This window comes from Hyperoodon ampullatus (genome assembly GCF_949752795.1).
Source record: "Hyperoodon ampullatus genome assembly, chromosome: 5".
NCBI lineage: Eukaryota > Metazoa > Chordata > Mammalia > Artiodactyla > Ziphiidae > Hyperoodon > Hyperoodon ampullatus.
The window spans coordinates 74,294,178-74,311,502 of record NC_136918.1 but is presented as its reverse complement, the minus strand read 5'-3'; the positions used below and the strand labels follow the sequence as shown (position 1 = coordinate 74,311,502).

At 55.8% G+C, this 17,325-nt stretch overlaps 1 protein-coding gene across 1 annotated transcript in view; it reads right to left on the bottom strand.

Annotated features, from left to right (window-relative positions):
• Positions 1–17,325, bottom strand: part of LOC307053767 (death-inducer obliterator 1-like) — a gene marked incomplete at both ends in the record, with an annotated part of 102,464 nt that overhangs the window by 66,755 nt on the left and 18,384 nt on the right. The window lies entirely within an intron of this gene.

The following is a 17,325-nucleotide window of genomic DNA, read 5'->3' as shown; positions in this document are numbered from 1 at the left end:
CAGAGCGGATCCGGGGCACTTTTACAGTGGACGGGTGCGCAGGGCCCCAGGGAAACTTTCGCCCCCCAGTGTTCTTCCAAGGCATAGACCGAGGCAGCAGCAGCCTCAAGGAAGGCATGCTAACTCTCATGCACTCCTTGCTTAAGGTGTCCTGGCCAGCCTCTGCGTGAGTCCCTTCGTGGATGGAATCCCTGACCCTTACTTTGGTCCTTGTGGAAGAGTAGAGTGTTCCCTTTATGGACATGGGGCGCCGGGAGGCCTCCTGCACGGAGGAGAAAGGAGAGTGTTTCTCCAGTCACACTGCCTTGCCGTCGCATAGCCGTTCTAATGGTGAAGAGAGCACGAGCAACCGCACTGTTTCTCAGCACACTTTGAGGCCGCACTTTCAGCTCTCCCACTGGGAAAATAATGCTCCTGGCTTTAGGGAACCACTATCAAAATGGAGCCCAGCACATATCTCTGCCGTTTTTGACTAAGAGGAAGGGACGCAAGCAGCCCCCTGGCGCTTCAGGAGAACACTTTGGCACCCAGGGGCCCCTGCCTGGGCTGAATGGCTTCAAGATATAATTTCTGGGGATAGGCAGCATTGACCTTCTGCCTTACAAAACCCGCGGTAGCGTTTAGGGGCAAACTGTACGTCTGTCAGGCTGCCTCTGAAGTCGACCTTCTGCTCCCACAGAGACACGGCAGGCAAGGGTTCCCAGTATGAACCGTAAACAGAGTGTCTGCTCATCGCAGCAGTGGTTCAGCAGAGGGGACCGTCTGCATTGCACCTAGGAGCTGCTAGGCCGGTGTCTGGGAGGACTTTGGAACGCTTGGCCAAATAGGTGGGCAGCGAAGAGCGCAGAGTGTTGCCTGGCATCCTTCATGCCGGAGCCGGTCCCAAGGGCCTAAGGCATCGCTTTTTGGTGAGGTCGCCCAAGAAGACACATTGGGTACACAGTGTTTTGCCATGCGACGTGGTGAGCCCCCAGGAGACCTAGGATTCCTGAACAGCACACTCGCCTCAAGCCACTGCTTTGCCTGAGGCTTCTGGGCAAAGGCTGCCTGCCGGCAAGCATTGTGGATGCTATTCCTGGACCTCGGGTGTGTGTACTTCGTGGTCAGTGTGCTGTGCCCTGAACGTGCCAGAAGCCTGGCAGTGTTCAGGGGCAAACTGTCCATTTGCAAGACTGCCTCTAAAGTCGAGTCATGGCTTGCCAGAAAGTGCCGCTAGGTTAAGAACACCCAGAAGGGACACTGCGCACCATGTTTCCTATTGTTCCTCAGCTTCAGCCCTGAGAGCCCTGACGGTGCACGTATGAACTTTTACACCTCTGCTCAGGGGCGCTTTTGAATGTTTTGGCCATGTAGTTATCCGGCCAAGTGAACAGGCTGCTGCGGCTCACTCTGCATTCACAGAGCGGATCCGGGGCACTTTTACAGTGGACGGGTGCGCAGGGCCCCAGGGAAACTTTCGCCCCCCAGTGTTCTTCCAAGGCATAGGCCGAGGCAGCAGCAGCCTCAAGGAAGGCATGCTAACTCTCATGCACTCCTTGCTTAAGGTGTCCTGGCCAGCCTCTGCGTGAGTCCCTTCGTGGATGGAATCCCTGACCCTTACTTTGGTCCTTGTGGAAGAGTAGAGTGTTCCCTTTATGGACATGGGGCGCCGGGAGGCCTCCTGCACGGAGGAGAAAGGAGAGTGTTTCTCCAGTCACACTGCCTTGCCGTCGCATAGCCGTTCTAATGGTGAAGAGAGCACGAGCAACCGCACTGTTTCTCAGCACACTTTGAGGCCGCACTTTCAGCTCTCCCACTGGGAAAATAATGCTCCTGGCTTTAGGGAACCACTATCAAAATGGAGCCCAGCACATATCTCTGCCGTTTTTGACTAAGAGGAAGGGACGCAAGCAGCCCCCTGGCGCTTCAGGAGAACACTTTGGCACCCAGGGGCCCCTGCGTGGGCTGAATGGCTTCAAGATATAATTTCTGGGGATAGGCAGCATTGACCTTCTGCCTTACAAAACCCGCGGTAGCGTTTAGGGGCAAACTGTACGTCTGTCAGGCTGCCTCTGAAGTCGACCTTCTGCTCCCACAGAGACACGGCAGGCAAGGGTTCCCAGTATGAACCGTAAACAGAGTGTCTGCTCATCGCAGCAGTGGTTCAGCAGTGGGGACCGTCTGCATTGCACCTAGGAGCTGCTAGGCCGGTGTCTGGGAGGACTTTGGAACGCTTGGCCAAATAGGTGGGCAGCGAAGAGCGCAGAGTGTTGCCTGGCATCCTTCATGCCGGGAGCCGGTCCCAAGGGCCTAAGGCATCGCTTTTTGGTGAGGTCGCCCAAGAAGACACATTGGGTACACAGTGTTTTGCCATGCGACGTGGTGAGCCCCCAGGAGACCTAGGATTCCTGAACAGCACACTCGCCTCAAGCCACTGTTTTGCCTGAGGCTTCTGGGCAAAGGCTGCCTGCCGGCAAGCATTGTGGATGCTATTCCTGGACCTCGGGTGTGTGTACTTCGTGGTCAGTGTGCTGTGCCCTGAACGTGCCAGAAGCCTGGCAGTGTTCAGGGGCAAACTGTCCATTTGCAAGACTGCCTCTAAAGTCGAGTCATGGCTTGCCAGAAAGTGCCGCTAGGTTAAGAACACCCAGAAGGGACACTGCGCACCATGTTTCCTATTGCTCCTCAGCTTCAGCCCTGAGAGCCCTGACGGTGCACGTATGAACTTTTACACCTCTGCTCAGGGGCGCTTTTGAATGTTTTGGCCATGTAGTTATCCGGCCAAGAGAACAGGCTGCTGCGGCTCACTCTGCATTCACAGAGCGGATCCGGGGCACTTTTACAGTGGACGGGTGCGCAGGGCCCCAAGGAAACTTTCGCCACCCAGTGTTCTTCCAAGGCATAGGCCGAGGCAGCAGCAGCCTCAAGGAAGGCATGCTAACTCTCATGCACTCCTTGCTTAAGGTGTCCTGGCCAGCCTCTGCGTGAGTCCCTTCGTGGATGGAATCCCTGACCCTTACTTTGGTCCTTGTGGAAGAGTAGAGTGTTCCCTTTATGGACATGGGGCGCCGGGAGGCCTCCTGCACGGAGGAGAAAGGAGAGTGTTTCTCCAGTCACACTGCCTTGCCGTCGCATAGCCGTTCTAATGGTGAAGAGAGCACGAGCAACCGCACTGTTTCTCAGCACACTTTGAGGCCGCACTTTCAGCTCTCCCACTGGGAAAATAATGCTCCTGGCTTTAGGGAACCACTATCAAAATGGAGCCCAGCACATATCTCTGCCGTTTTTGACTAAGAGGAAGGGACGCAAGCAGCCCCCTGGCGCTTCAGGAGAACACTTTGGCACCCAGGGGCCCCTGCCTGGGCTGAATGGCTTCAAGATATAATTTCTGGGGATAGGCAGCATTGACCTTCTGCCTTACAAAACCCGCGGTAGCGTTTAGGGGCAAACTGTACGTCTGTCAGGCTGCCTCTGAAGTCGACCTTCTGCTCCCACAGAGACACGGCAGGCAAGCGTTCCCAGTATGAACCGTAAACACAGTGTCTGCTCATCGCAGCAGTGGTTCAGCAGAGGGGACCGTCTGCATTGCACCTAGGAGCTGCTAGGCCGGTGTCTGGGAGGACTTTGGAACGCTTGGCCAAATAGGTGGGCAGCGAAGAGCGCAGAGTGTTGCCTGGCATCCTTCATGCCGGGAGCCGGTCCCAAGGGCCTAAGGCATCGCTTTTTGGTGAGGTCGCCCAAGAAGACACATTGGGTACACAGTGTTTTGCCATGGGACGTGGTGAGCCCCCAGGAGACCTAGGATTCCTGAACAGCACACTCGCCTCAAGCCACTGCTTTGCCTGAGGCTTCTGGGCAAAGGCTGCCTGCCGGCAAGCATTGTGGATGCTATTCCTGGACCTCGGGTGTGTGTACTTCGTGGTCAGTGTGCTGTGCCCTGAACGTGCCAGAAGCCTGGCAGTGTTCAGGGGCAAACTGTCCATTTGCAAGACTGCCTCTAAAGTCGAGTCATGGCTTGCCAGAAAGTGCCGCTAGGTTAAGAACACCCAGAAGGGACACTGCGCACCATGTTTCCTATTGCTCCTCAGCTTCAGCCCTGAGAGCCCTGACGGTGCACGTATGAACTTTTACACCTCTGCTCAGGGGCGCTTTTGAATGTTTTGGCCATGTAGTTATCCGGCCAAGAGAACAGGCTGCTGCGGCTCACTCTGCATTCACAGAGCGGATCCGGGGCACTTTTACAGTGGACGGGTGCGCAGGGCCCCAAGGAAACTTTCGCCACCCAGTGTTCTTCCAAGGCATAGACCGAGGCAGCAGCAGCCTCAAGGAAGGCATGCTAAATCTCATGCACTCCTTGCTTAAGGTGTCCTGGACAGCCTCTGCATGAGTCCCTTCGTGGATGGAATCCCTGACCCTTACTTTGGTACTTGTGGAAGAGTAGAGTGTTCCCTTTATGGACATGGGGCGCCGGGAGGCCTCCTGCACGGAGGAGAAAGGAGAGTGTTTCTCCAGTCACACTGCCTTGCCGTCGCATAGCCGTTCTAATGGTGAAGAGAGCACGAGCAACCGCACTGTTTCTCAGCACACTTTGAGGCCGCACTTTCAGCTCTCCCACTGGGAAAATAATGCTCCTGGCTTTAGGGAACCACTATCAAAATGGAGCCCAGCACATATCTCTGCTGTTTTTGACTAAGAGGAAGGGACGCAAGCAGCCCCCTGGCGCTTCAGGAGAACACTTTGGCACACAGGGGCCCCTGCGTGGGCTGAATGGCTTCAAGATATAATTTCTGGGGATAGGCAGCATTGACCTTCTGCCTTACAAAACCCGCGGTAGCGTTTAGGGGCAAACTGTACGTCTGTCAGGCTGCCTCTGAAGTCGACCTTCTGCTCCCACAGAGACACGGCAGGCAAGGGTTCCCAGTATGAACCGTAAACAGAGTGTCTGCTCATCGCAGCAGTGGTTCAGCAGTGGGGACCGTCTGCATTGCACCTAGGAGCTGCTAGGCCGGTGTCTGGGAGGACTTTGGAACGCTTGGCCAAATAGGTGGGCAGCGAAGAGAGCAGAGTGCTGCCTGGCATCCTTCATGCCGGAGCCGGTCCCAAGGGCCTAAGGCATCGCTTTTTGGTGAGGTCGCCCAAGAAGACACATTGGGTACACAGTGTTTTGCCATGTGACGTGGTGAGCCCCCAGGAGACCTAGGATTCCTGAACAGCACACTCGCCTCAAGCCACTGTTTTGCCTGAGGCTTCTGGGCAAAGGCTGCCTGCCGGCAAGCATTGTGGATGCTATTCCTGGACCTCGGGTGTGTGTACTTCGTGGTCAGTGTGCTGTGCCCTGAACGTGCCAGAAGCCTGGCAGTGTTCAGGGGCAAACTGTCCATTTGCAAGACTGCCTCTAAAGTCGAGTCATGGCTTGCCAGAAAGTGCCGCTAGGTTAAGAACACCCAGAAGGGACACTGCGCACCATGTTTCCTATTGCTCCTCAGCTTCAGCCCTGAGAGCCCTGACGGTGCACGTATGAACTTTTACACCTCTGCTCAGGGGCGCTTTTGAATGTTTTGGCCATGTAGTTATCCGGCCAAGTGAACAGGCTGCTGCGGCTCACTCTGCATTCACAGAGAGGATCCGGGGCACTTTTACAGTGGACGGGTGCGCAGGGCCCCAAGGAAACTTTCGCCACCCAGTGTTCTTCCAAGGCATAGACCGAGGCAGCAGCAGCCTCAAGGAAGGCATGCTAACTCTCATGCACTCCTTGCTTAAGGTGTCCTGGCCAGCCTCTGCGTGAGTCCCTTCGTGGATGGAATCCCTGACCCTTACTTTGGTCCTTGTGGAAGAGTAGAGTGTTCCCTTTATGGACATGGGGCGCCGGGAGGCCTCCTGCACGGAGGAGAAAGGAGAGTGTTTCTCCAGTCACACTGCCTTGCCGTCGCATAGCCGTTCTAATGGTGAAGAGAGCACGAGCAACCGCACTGTTTCTCAGCACACTTTGAGGCCGCACTTTAAGCTCACCCACTGGGAAAATAATGCTCCTGGCTTTAGGGAACCACTATCAAAATGGAGCCCAGCACATATCTCTGCCGTTTTTGACTAAGAGGAAGGGACGCAAGCAGCCCCCTGGCGCTTCAGGAGAACACTTTGGCACCCAGGGGCCCCTGCCTGGGCTGAATGGCTTCAAGATATAATTTCTGGGGATAGGCAGCATTGACCTTCTGCCTTACAAAACCCGCGGTAGCGTTTAGGGGCAAACTGTACGTCTGTCAGGCTGCCTCTGAAGTCGACCTTCTGCTCCCACAGAGACACGGCAGGCAAGGGTTCCCAGTATGAACCGTAAACAGAGTGTCTGCTCATCGCAGCAGTGGTTCAGCAGTGGGGACCGTCTGCATTGCACCTAGGAGCTGCTAGGCCGGTGTCTGGGAGGACTTTGGAACGCTTGGCCAAATAGGTGGGCAGCGAAGAGCGCAGAGTGTTGCCTGGCATCCTTCATGCCGGGAGCCGGTCCCAAGGGCCTAAGGCATCGCTTTTTGGTGAGGTCGCCCAAGAAGACACATTGGGTACACAGTGTTTTGCCATGCGACGTGGTGAGCCCCCAGGAGACCTAGGATTCCTGAACAGCACACTCGCCTCAAGCCACTGTTTTGCCTGAGGCTTCTGGGCAAAGGCTGCCTGCCGGCAAGCATTGTGGATGCTATTCCTGGACCTCGGGTGTGTGTACTTCGTGGTCAGTGTGCTGTGCCCTGAACGTGCCAGAAGCCTGGCAGTGTTCAGGGGCAAACTGTCCATTTGCAAGACTGCCTCTAAAGTCGAGTCATGGCTTGCCAGAAAGTGCCGCTAGGTTAAGAACACCCAGAAGGGACACTGCGCACCATGTTTCCTATTGCTCCTCAGCTTCAGCCCTGAGAGCCCTGACGGTGCACGTATGAACTTTTACACCTCTGCTCAGGGGCGCTTTTGAATGTTTTGGCCATGTAGTTATCCGGCCAAGAGAACAGGCTGCTGCGGCTCACTCTGCATTCACAGAGCGGATCCGGGGCACTTTTACAGTGGACGGGTGCGCAGGGCCCCAAGGAAACTTTCGCCACCCAGTGTTCTTCCAAGGCATAGGCCGAGGCAGCAGCAGCCTCAAGGAAGGCATGCTAACTCTCATGCACTCCTTGCTTAAGGTGTCCTGGCCAGCCTCTGCGTGAGTCCCTTCGTGGATGGAATCCCTGACCCTTACTTTGGTCCTTGTGGAAGAGTAGAGTGTTCCCTTTATGGACATGGGGCGCCGGGAGGCCTCCTGCACGGAGGAGAAAGGAGAGTGTTTCTCCAGTCACACTGCCTTGCCGTCGCATAGCCGTTCTAATGGTGAAGAGAGCACGAGCAACCGCACTGTTTCTCAGCACACTTTGAGGCCGCACTTTCAGCTCTCCCACTGGGAAAATAATGCTCCTGGCTTTAGGGAACCACTATCAAAATGGAGCCCAGCACATATCTCTGCCGTTTTTGACTAAGAGGAAGGGACGCAAGCAGCCCCCTGGCGCTTCAGGAGAACACTTTGGCACCCAGGGGCCCCTGCCTGGGCTGAATGGCTTCAAGATATAATTTCTGGGGATAGGCAGCATTGACCTTCTGCCTTACAAAACCCGCGGTAGCGTTTAGGGGCAAACTGTACGTCTGTCAGGCTGCCTCTGAAGTCGACCTTCTGCTCCCACAGAGACACGGCAGGCAAGCGTTCCCAGTATGAACCGTAAACACAGTGTCTGCTCATCGCAGCAGTGGTTCAGCAGAGGGGACCGTCTGCATTGCACCTAGGAGCTGCTAGGCCGGTGTCTGGGAGGACTTTGGAACGCTTGGCCAAATAGGTGGGCAGCGAAGAGCGCAGAGTGTTGCCTGGCATCCTTCATGCCGGGAGCCGGTCCCAAGGGCCTAAGGCATCGCTTTTTGGTGAGGTCGCCCAAGAAGACACATTGGGTACACAGTGTTTTGCCATGCGACGTGGTGAGCCCCCAGGAGACCTAGGATTCCTGAACAGCACACTCGCCTCAAGCCACTGCTTTGCCTGAGGCTTCTGGGCAAAGGCTGCCTGCCGGCAAGCATTGTGGATGCTATTCTTGGACCTCGGGTGTGTGTACTTCGTGGTCAGTGTGCTGTGCCCTGAACGTGCCAGAAGCCTGGCAGTGTTCAGGGGCAAACTGTCCATTTGCAAGACTGCCTCTAAAGTCGAGTCATGGCTTGCCAGAAAGTGCCGCTAGGTTAAGAACACCCAGAAGGGACACTGCGCACCATGTTTCCTATTGCTCCTCAGCTTCAGCCCTGAGAGCCCTGACGGTGCACGTATGAACTTTTACACCTCTGCTCAGGGGCGCTTTTGAATGTTTTGGCCATGTAGTTATCCGGCCAAGTGAACAGGCTGCTGCGGCTCACTCTGCATTCACAGAGCGGATCCGGGGCACTTTTACAGTGGACGGGTGCGCAGGGCCCCAGGGAAACTTTCGCCCCCCAGTGTTCTTCCAAGGCATAGGCCGAGGCAGCAGCAGCCTCAAGGAAGGCATGCTAACTCTCATGCACTCCTTGCTTAAGGTGTCCTGGCCAGCCTCTGCGTGAGTCCCTTCGTGGATGGAATCCCTGACCCTTACTTTGGTACTTGTGGAAGAGTAGAGTGTTCCCTTTATGGACATGGGGCGCCGGGAGGCCTCCTGCACGGAGGAGAAAGGAGAGTGTTTCTCCAGTCACACTGCCTTGCCGTCGCATAGCCGTTCTAATGGTGAAGAGAGCACGAGCAACCGCACTGTTTCTCAGCACACTTTGAGGCCGCACTTTCAGCTCTCCCACTGGGAAAATAATGCTCCTGGCTTTAGGGAACCACTATCAAAATGGAGCCCAGCACATATCTCTGCCGTTTTTGACTAAGAGGAAGGGACGCAAGCAGCCCCCTGGCGCTTCAGGAGAACACTTTGGCACCCAGGGGCCCCTGCCTGGGCTGAATGGCTTCAAGATATAATTTCTGGGGATAGGCAGCATTGACCTTCTGCCTTACAAAACCCGCGGTAGCGTTTAGGGGCAAACTGTACGTCTGTCAGGCTGCCTCTGAAGTCGACCTTCTGCTCCCACAGAGACACGGCAGGCAAGGGTTCCCCGTATGAACCGTAAACACAGTGTCTGCTCATCGCAGCAGTGGTTCAGCAGTGGGGGCTGTCTGCATTGCACCTAGGAGCTGCTAGGCCGGTGTCTGGGAGGACTTTGGAACGCTTGGCCAAATAGGTGGGCAGCGAAGAGAGCAGAGTGTTGCCTTGCATCCTTCATGCCGGGAGCCGGTCCCAAGGGCCTAAGGCATCGCTTCAGGGTGAGGTCGCCCAAGAAGACACATTGGGTACACAGTGTTTTGCCATGGGACGTGGTGAGCCCCCAGGAGACCTAGGATTCCTGAACAGCACACTCGCCTCAAGCCACTGCTTTGCCTGAGGCTTCTGGGCAAAGGCTGCCTGCCGGCAAGCATTGTGGATGCTATTGCTGGACCTCGGGTGTGTGTACTTCGTGGTCAGTGTGCTGTGCCCTGAACGTGCCAGAAGCCTGGCAGTGTTCAGGGGCAAACTGTCCATTTGCAAGACTGCCTCTAAAGTCGAGTCATGGCTTGCCAGAAAGTGCCGCTAGGTTAAGAACACCCAGAAGGGACACTGCGCACCATGTTTCCTATTGCTCCTCAGCTTCAGCCCTGAGAGCCCTGACGGTGCACGTATGAACTTTTACACCTCTGCTCAGGGGCGCTTTTGAATGTTTTGGCCATGTAGTTATCCGGCCAAGAGAACAGGCTGCTGCGGCTCACTCTGCATTCACAGAGCGGATCCGGGGCACTTTTACAGTGGACGGGTGCGCAGGGCCCCAAGGAAACTTTCGCCACCCAGTGTTCTTCCAAGGCATAGACCGAGGCAGCAGCAGCCTCAAGGAAGGCATGCTAAATCTCATGCACTCCTTGCTTAAGGTGTCCTGGACAGCCTCTGCATGAGTCCCTTCGTGGATGGAATCCCTGACCCTTACTTTGGTACTTGTGGAAGAGTAGAGTGTTCCCTTTATGGACATGGGGCGCCGGGAGGCCTCCTGCACGGAGGAGAAAGGAGAGTGTTTCTCCAGTCACACTGCCTTGCCGTCGCATAGCCGTTCTAATGGTGAAGAGAGCACGAGCAACCGCACTGTTTCTCAGCACACTTTGAGGCCGCACTTTCAGCTCTCCCACTGGGAAAATAATGCTCCTGGCTTTAGGGAACCACTATCAAAATGGAGCCCAGCACATATCTCTGCTGTTTTTGACTAAGAGGAAGGGACGCAAGCAGCCCCCTGGCGCTTCAGGAGAACACTTTGGCACACAGGGGCCCCTGCGTGGGCTGAATGGCTTCAAGATATAATTTCTGGGGATAGGCAGCATTGACCTTCTGCCTTACAAAACCCGCGGTAGCGTTTAGGGGCAAACTGTACGTCTGTCAGGCTGCCTCTGAAGTCGACCTTCTGCTCCCACAGAGACACGGCAGGCAAGGGTTCCCAGTATGAACCGTAAACAGAGTGTCTGCTCATCGCAGCAGTGGTTCAGCAGTGGGGACCGTCTGCATTGCACCTAGGAGCTGCTAGGCCGGTGTCTGGGAGGACTTTGGAACGCTTGGCCAAATAGGTGGGCAGCGAAGAGCGCAGAGTGCTGCCTGGCATCCTTCATGCCGGAGCCGGTCCCAAGGGCCTAAGGCATCGCTTTTTGGTGAGGTCGCCCAAGAAGACACATTGGGTACACAGTGTTTTGCCATGTGACGTGGTGAGCCCCCAGGAGACCTAGGATTCCTGAACAGCACACTCGCCTCAAGCCACTGTTTTGCCTGAGGCTTCTGGGCAAAGGCTGCCTGCCGGCAAGCATTGTGGATGCTATTCCTGGACCTCGGGTGTGTGTACTTCGTGGTCAGTGTGCTGTGCCCTGAACGTGCCAGAAGCCTGGCAGTGTTCAGGGGCAAACTGTCCATTTGCAAGACTGCCTCTAAAGTCGAGTCATGGCTTGCCAGAAAGTGCCGCTAGGTTAAGAACACCCAGAAGGGACACTGCGCACCATGTTTCCTATTGCTCCTCAGCTTCAGCCCTGAGAGCCCTGACGGTGCACGTATGAACTTTTACACCTCTGCTCAGGGGCGCTTTTGAATGTTTTGGCCATGTAGTTATCCGGCCAAGTGAACAGGCTGCTGCGGCTCACTCTGCATTCACAGAGAGGATCCGGGGCACTTTTACAGTGGACGGGTGCGCAGGGCCCCAAGGAAACTTTCGCCACCCAGTGTTCTTCCAAGGCATAGACCGAGGCAGCAGCAGCCTCAAGGAAGGCATGCTAACTCTCATGCACTCCTTGCTTAAGGTGTCCTGGCCAGCCTCTGCGTGAGTCCCTTCGTGGATGGAATCCCTGACCCTTACTTTGGTCCTTGTGGAAGAGTAGAGTGTTCCCTTTATGGACATGGGGCGCCGGGAGGCCTCCTGCACGGAGGAGAAAGGAGAGTGTTTCTCCAGTCACACTGCCTTGCCGTCGCATAGCCGTTCTAATGGTGAAGAGAGCACGAGCAACCGCACTGTTTCTCAGCACACTTTGAGGCCGCACTTTCAGCTCACCCACTGGGAAAATAATGCTCCTGGCTTTAGGGAACCACTATCAAAATGGAGCCCAGCACATATCTCTGCCGTTTTTGACTAAGAGGAAGGGACGCAAGCAGCCCCCTGGCGCTTCAGGAGAACACTTTGGCACCCAGGGGCCCCTGCGTGGGCTGAATGGCTTCAAGATATAATTTCTGGGGATAGGCAGCATTGACCTTCTGCCTTACAAAACCCGCGGTAGCGTTTAGGGGCAAACTGTACGTCTGTCAGGCTGCCTCTGAAGTCGACCTTCTGCTCCCACAGAGACACGGCAGGCAAGGGTTCCCAGTATGAACCGTAAACAGAGTGTCTGCTCATCGCAGCAGTGGTTCAGCAGTGGGGACCGTCTGCATTGCACCTAGGAGCTGCTAGGCCGGTGTCTGGGAGGACTTTGGAACGCTTGGCCAAATAGGTGGGCAGCGAAGAGCGCAGAGTGTTGCCTGGCATCCTTCATGCCGGGAGCCGGTCCCAAGGGCCTAAGGCATCGCTTTTTGGTGAGGTCGCCCAAGAAGACACATTGGGTACACAGTGTTTTGCCATGCGACGTGGTGAGCCCCCAGGAGACCTAGGATTCCTGAACAGCACACTCGCCTCAAGCCACTGTTTTGCCTGAGGCTTCTGGGCAAAGGCTGCCTGCCGGCAAGCATTGTGGATGCTATTCCTGGACCTCGGGTGTGTGTACTTCGTGGTCAGTGTGCTGTGCCCTGAACGTGCCAGAAGCCTGGCAGTGTTCAGGGGCAAACTGTCCATTTGCAAGACTGCCTCTAAAGTCGAGTCATGGCTTGCCAGAAAGTGCCGCTAGGTTAAGAACACCCAGAAGGGACACTGCGCACCATGTTTCCTATTGCTCCTCAGCTTCAGCCCTGAGAGCCCTGACGGTGCACGTATGAACTTTTACACCTCTGCTCAGGGGCGCTTTTGAATGTTTTGGCCATGTAGTTATCCGGCCAAGAGAACAGGCTGCTGCGGCTCACTCTGCATTCACAGAGCGGATCCGGGGCACTTTTACAGTGGACGGGTGCGCAGGGCCCCAAGGAAACTTTCGCCACCCAGTGTTCTTCCAAGGCATAGGCCGAGGCAGCAGCAGCCTCAAGGAAGGCATGCTAACTCTCATGCACTCCTTGCTTAAGGTGTCCTGGCCAGCCTCTGCGTGAGTCCCTTCGTGGATGGAATCCCTGACCCTTACTTTGGTCCTTGTGGAAGAGTAGAGTGTTCCCTTTATGGACATGGGGCGCCGGGAGGCCTCCTGCACGGAGGAGAAAGGAGAGTGTTTCTCCAGTCACACTGCCTTGCCGTCGCATAGCCGTTCTAATGGTGAAGAGAGCACGAGCAACCGCACTGTTTCTCAGCACACTTTGAGGCCGCACTTTCAGCTCTCCCACTGGGAAAATAATGCTCCTGGCTTTAGGGAACCACTATCAAAATGGAGCCCAGCACATATCTCTGCCGTTTTTGACTAAGAGGAAGGGACGCAAGCAGCCCCCTGGCGCTTCAGGAGAACACTTTGGCACACAGGGGCCCCTGCCTGGGCTGAATGGCTTCAAGATATAATTTCTGGGGATAGGCAGCATTGACCTTCTGCCTTACAAAACCCGCGGTAGCGTTTAGGGGCAAACTGTACGTCTGTCAGGCTGCCTCTGAAGTCGACCTTCTGCTCCCACAGAGACACGGCAGGCAAGCGTTCCCAGTATGAACCGTAAACACAGTGTCTGCTCATCGCAGCAGTGGTTCAGCAGAGGGGACCGTCTGCATTGCACCTAGGAGCTGCTAGGCCGGTGTCTGGGAGGACTTTGGAACGCTTGGCCAAATAGGTGGGCAGCGAAGAGCGCAGAGTGTTGCCTGGCATCCTTCATGCCGGGAGCCGGTCCCAAGGGCCTAAGGCATCGCTTTTTGGTGAGGTCGCCCAAGAAGACACATTGGGTACACAGTGTTTTGCCATGCGACGTGGTGAGCCCCCAGGAGACCTAGGATTCCTGAACAGCACACTCGCCTCAAGCCACTGCTTTGCCTGAGGCTTCTGGGCAAAGGCTGCCTGCCGGCAAGCATTGTGGATGCTATTCTTGGACCTCGGGTGTGTGTACTTCGTGGTCAGTGTGCTGTGCCCTGAACGTGCCAGAAGCCTGGCAGTGTTCAGGGGCAAACTGTCCATTTGCAAGACTGCCTCTAAAGTCGAGTCATGGCTTGCCAGAAAGTGCCGCTAGGTTAAGAACACCCAGAAGGGACACTGCGCACCATGTTTCCTATTGCTCCTCAGCTTCAGCCCTGAGAGCCCTGACGGTGCACGTATGAACTTTTACACCTCTGCTCAGGGGCGCTTTTGAATGTTTTGGCCATGTAGTTATCCGGCCAAGTGAACAGGCTGCTGCGGCTCACTCTGCATTCACAGAGCGGATCCGGGGCACTTTTACAGTGGACGGGTGCGCAGGGCCCCAGGGAAACTTTCGCCCCCCAGTGTTCTTCCAAGGCATAGGCCGAGGCAGCAGCAGCCTCAAGGAAGGCATGCTAACTCTCATGCACTCCTTGCTTAAGGTGTCCTGGCCAGCCTCTGCGTGAGTCCCTTCGTGGATGGAATCCCTGACCCTTACTTTGGTACTTGTGGAAGAGTAGAGTGTTCCCTTTATGGACATGGGGCGCCGGGAGGCCTCCTGCACGGAGGAGAAAGGAGAGTGTTTCTCCAGTCACACTGCCTTGCCGTCGCATAGCCGTTCTAATGGTGAAGAGAGCACGAGCAACCGCACTGTTTCTCAGCACACTTTGAGGCCGCACTTTCAGCTCTCCCACTGGGAAAATAATGCTCCTGGCTTTAGGGAACCACTATCAAAATGGAGCCCAGCACATATCTCTGCCGTTTTTGACTAAGAGGAAGGGACGCAAGCAGCCCCCTGGCGCTTCAGGAGAACACTTTGGCACCCAGGGGCCCCTGCCTGGGCTGAATGGCTTCAAGATATAATTTCTGGGGATAGGCAGCATTGACCTTCTGCCTTACAAAACCCGCGGTAGCGTTTAGGGGCAAACTGTACGTCTGTCAGGCTGCCTCTGAAGTCGACCTTCTGCTCCCACAGAGACACGGCAGGCAAGGGTTCCCCGTATGAACCGTAAACACAGTGTCTGCTCATCGCAGCAGTGGTTCAGCAGTGGGGGCTGTCTGCATTGCACCTAGGAGCTGCTAGGCCGGTGTCTGGGAGGACTTTGGAACGCTTGGCCAAATAGGTGGGCAGCGAAGAGAGCAGAGTGTTGCCTTGCATCCTTCATGCCGGGAGCCGGTCCCAAGGGCCTAAGGCATCGCTTCAGGGTGAGGTCGCCCAAGAAGACACATTGGGTACACAGTGTTTTGCCATGGGACGTGGTGAGCCCCCAGGAGACCTAGGATTCCTGAACAGCACACTCGCCTCAAGCCACTGCTTTGCCTGAGGCTTCTGGGCAAAGGCTGCCTGCCGGCAAGCATTGTGGATGCTATTCCTGGACCTCGGGTGTGTGTACTTCGTGGTCAGTGTGCTGTGCCCTGAACGTGCCAGAAGCCTGGCAGTGTTCAGGGGCAAACTGTCCATTTGCAAGACTGCCTCTAAAGTCGAGTCATGGCTTGCCAGAAAGTGCCGCTAGGTTAAGAACACCCAGAAGGGACACTGCGCACCATGTTTCCTATTGCTCCTCAGCTTCAGCCCTGAGAGCCCTGACGGTGCACGTATGAACTTTTACACCTCTGCTCAGGGGCGCTTTTGAATGTTTTGGCCATGTAGTTATCCGGCCAAGAGAACAGGCTGCTGCGGCTCACTCTGCATTCACAGAGCGGATCCGGGGCACTTTTACAGTGGACGGGTGCGCAGGGCCCCAAGGAAACTTTCGCCACCCAGTGTTCTTCCAAGGCATAGACCGAGGCAGCAGCAGCCTCAAGGAAGGCATGCTAAATCTCATGCACTCCTTGCTTAAGGTGTCCTGGACAGCCTCTGCATGAGTCCCTTCGTGGATGGAATCCCTGACCCTTACTTTGGTACTTGTGGAAGAGTAGAGTGTTCCCTTTATGGACATGGGGCGCCGGGAGGCCTCCTGCACGGAGGAGAAAGGAGAGTGTTTCTCCAGTCACACTGCCTTGCCGTCGCATAGCCGTTCTAATGGTGAAGAGAGCACGAGCAACCGCACTGTTTCTCAGCACACTTTGAGGCCGCACTTTCAGCTCTCCCACTGGGAAAATAATGCTCCTGGCTTTAGGGAACCACTATCAAAATGGAGCCCAGCACATATCTCTGCTGTTTTTGACTAAGAGGAAGGGACGCAAGCAGCCCCCTGGCGCTTCAGGAGAACACTTTGGCACACAGGGGCCCCTGCGTGGGCTGAATGGCTTCAAGATATAATTTCTGGGGATAGGCAGCATTGACCTTCTGCCTTACAAAACCCGCGGTAGCGTTTAGGGGCAAACTGTACGTCTGTCAGGCTGCCTCTGAAGTCGACCTTCTGCTCCCACAGAGACACGGCAGGCAAGGGTTCCCAGTATGAACCGTAAACAGAGTGTCTGCTCATCGCAGCAGTGGTTCAGCAGTGGGGACCGTCTGCATTGCACCTAGGAGCTGCTAGGCCGGTGTCTGGGAGGACTTTGGAACGCTTGGCCAAATAGGTGGGCAGCGAAGAGCGCAGAGTGCTGCCTGGCATCCTTCATGCCGGAGCCGGTCCCAAGGGCCTAAGGCATCGCTTTTTGGTGAGGTCGCCCAAGAAGACACATTGGGTACACAGTGTTTTGCCATGTGACGTGGTGAGCCCCCAGGAGACCTAGGATTCCTGAACAGCACACTCGCCTCAAGCCACTGTTTTGCCTGAGGCTTCTGGGCAAAGGCTGCCTGCCGGCAAGCATTGTGGATGCTATTCCTGGACCTCGGGTGTGTGTACTTCGTGGTCAGTGTGCTGTGCCCTGAACGTGCCAGAAGCCTGGCAGTGTTCAGGGGCAAACTGTCCATTTGCAAGACTGCCTCTAAAGTCGAGTCATGGCTTGCCAGAAAGTGCCGCTAGGTTAAGAACACCCAGAAGGGACACTGCGCACCATGTTTCCTATTGCTCCTCAGCTTCAGCCCTGAGAGCCCTGACGGTGCACGTATGAACTTTTACACCTCTGCTCAGGGGCGCTTTTGAATGTTTTGGCCATGTAGTTATCCGGCCAAGTGAACAGGCTGCTGCGGCTCACTCTGCATTCACAGAGAGGATCCGGGGCACTTTTACAGTGGACGGGTGCGCAGGGCCCCAAGGAAACTTTCGCCACCCAGTGTTCTTCCAAGGCATAGACCGAGGCAGCAGCAGCCTCAAGGAAGGCATGCTAACTCTCATGCACTCCTTGCTTAAGGTGTCCTGGCCAGCCTCTGCGTGAGTCCCTTCGTGGATGGAATCCCTGACCCTTACTTTGGTCCTTGTGGAAGAGTAGAGTGTTCCCTTTATGGACATGGGGCGCCGGGAGGCCTCCTGCACGGAGGAGAAAGGAGAGTGTTTCTCCAGTCACACTGCCTTGCCGTCGCATAGCCGTTCTAATGGTGAAGAGAGCACGAGCAACCGCACTGTTTCTCAGCACACTTTGAGGCCGCACTTTCAGCTCACCCACTGGGAAAATAATGCTCCTGGCTTTAGGGAACCACTATCAAAATGGAGCCCAGCACATATCTCTGCCGTTTTTGACTAAGAGGAAGGGACGCAAGCAGCCCCCTGGCGCTTCAGGAGAACACTTTGGCACCCAGGGGCCCCTGC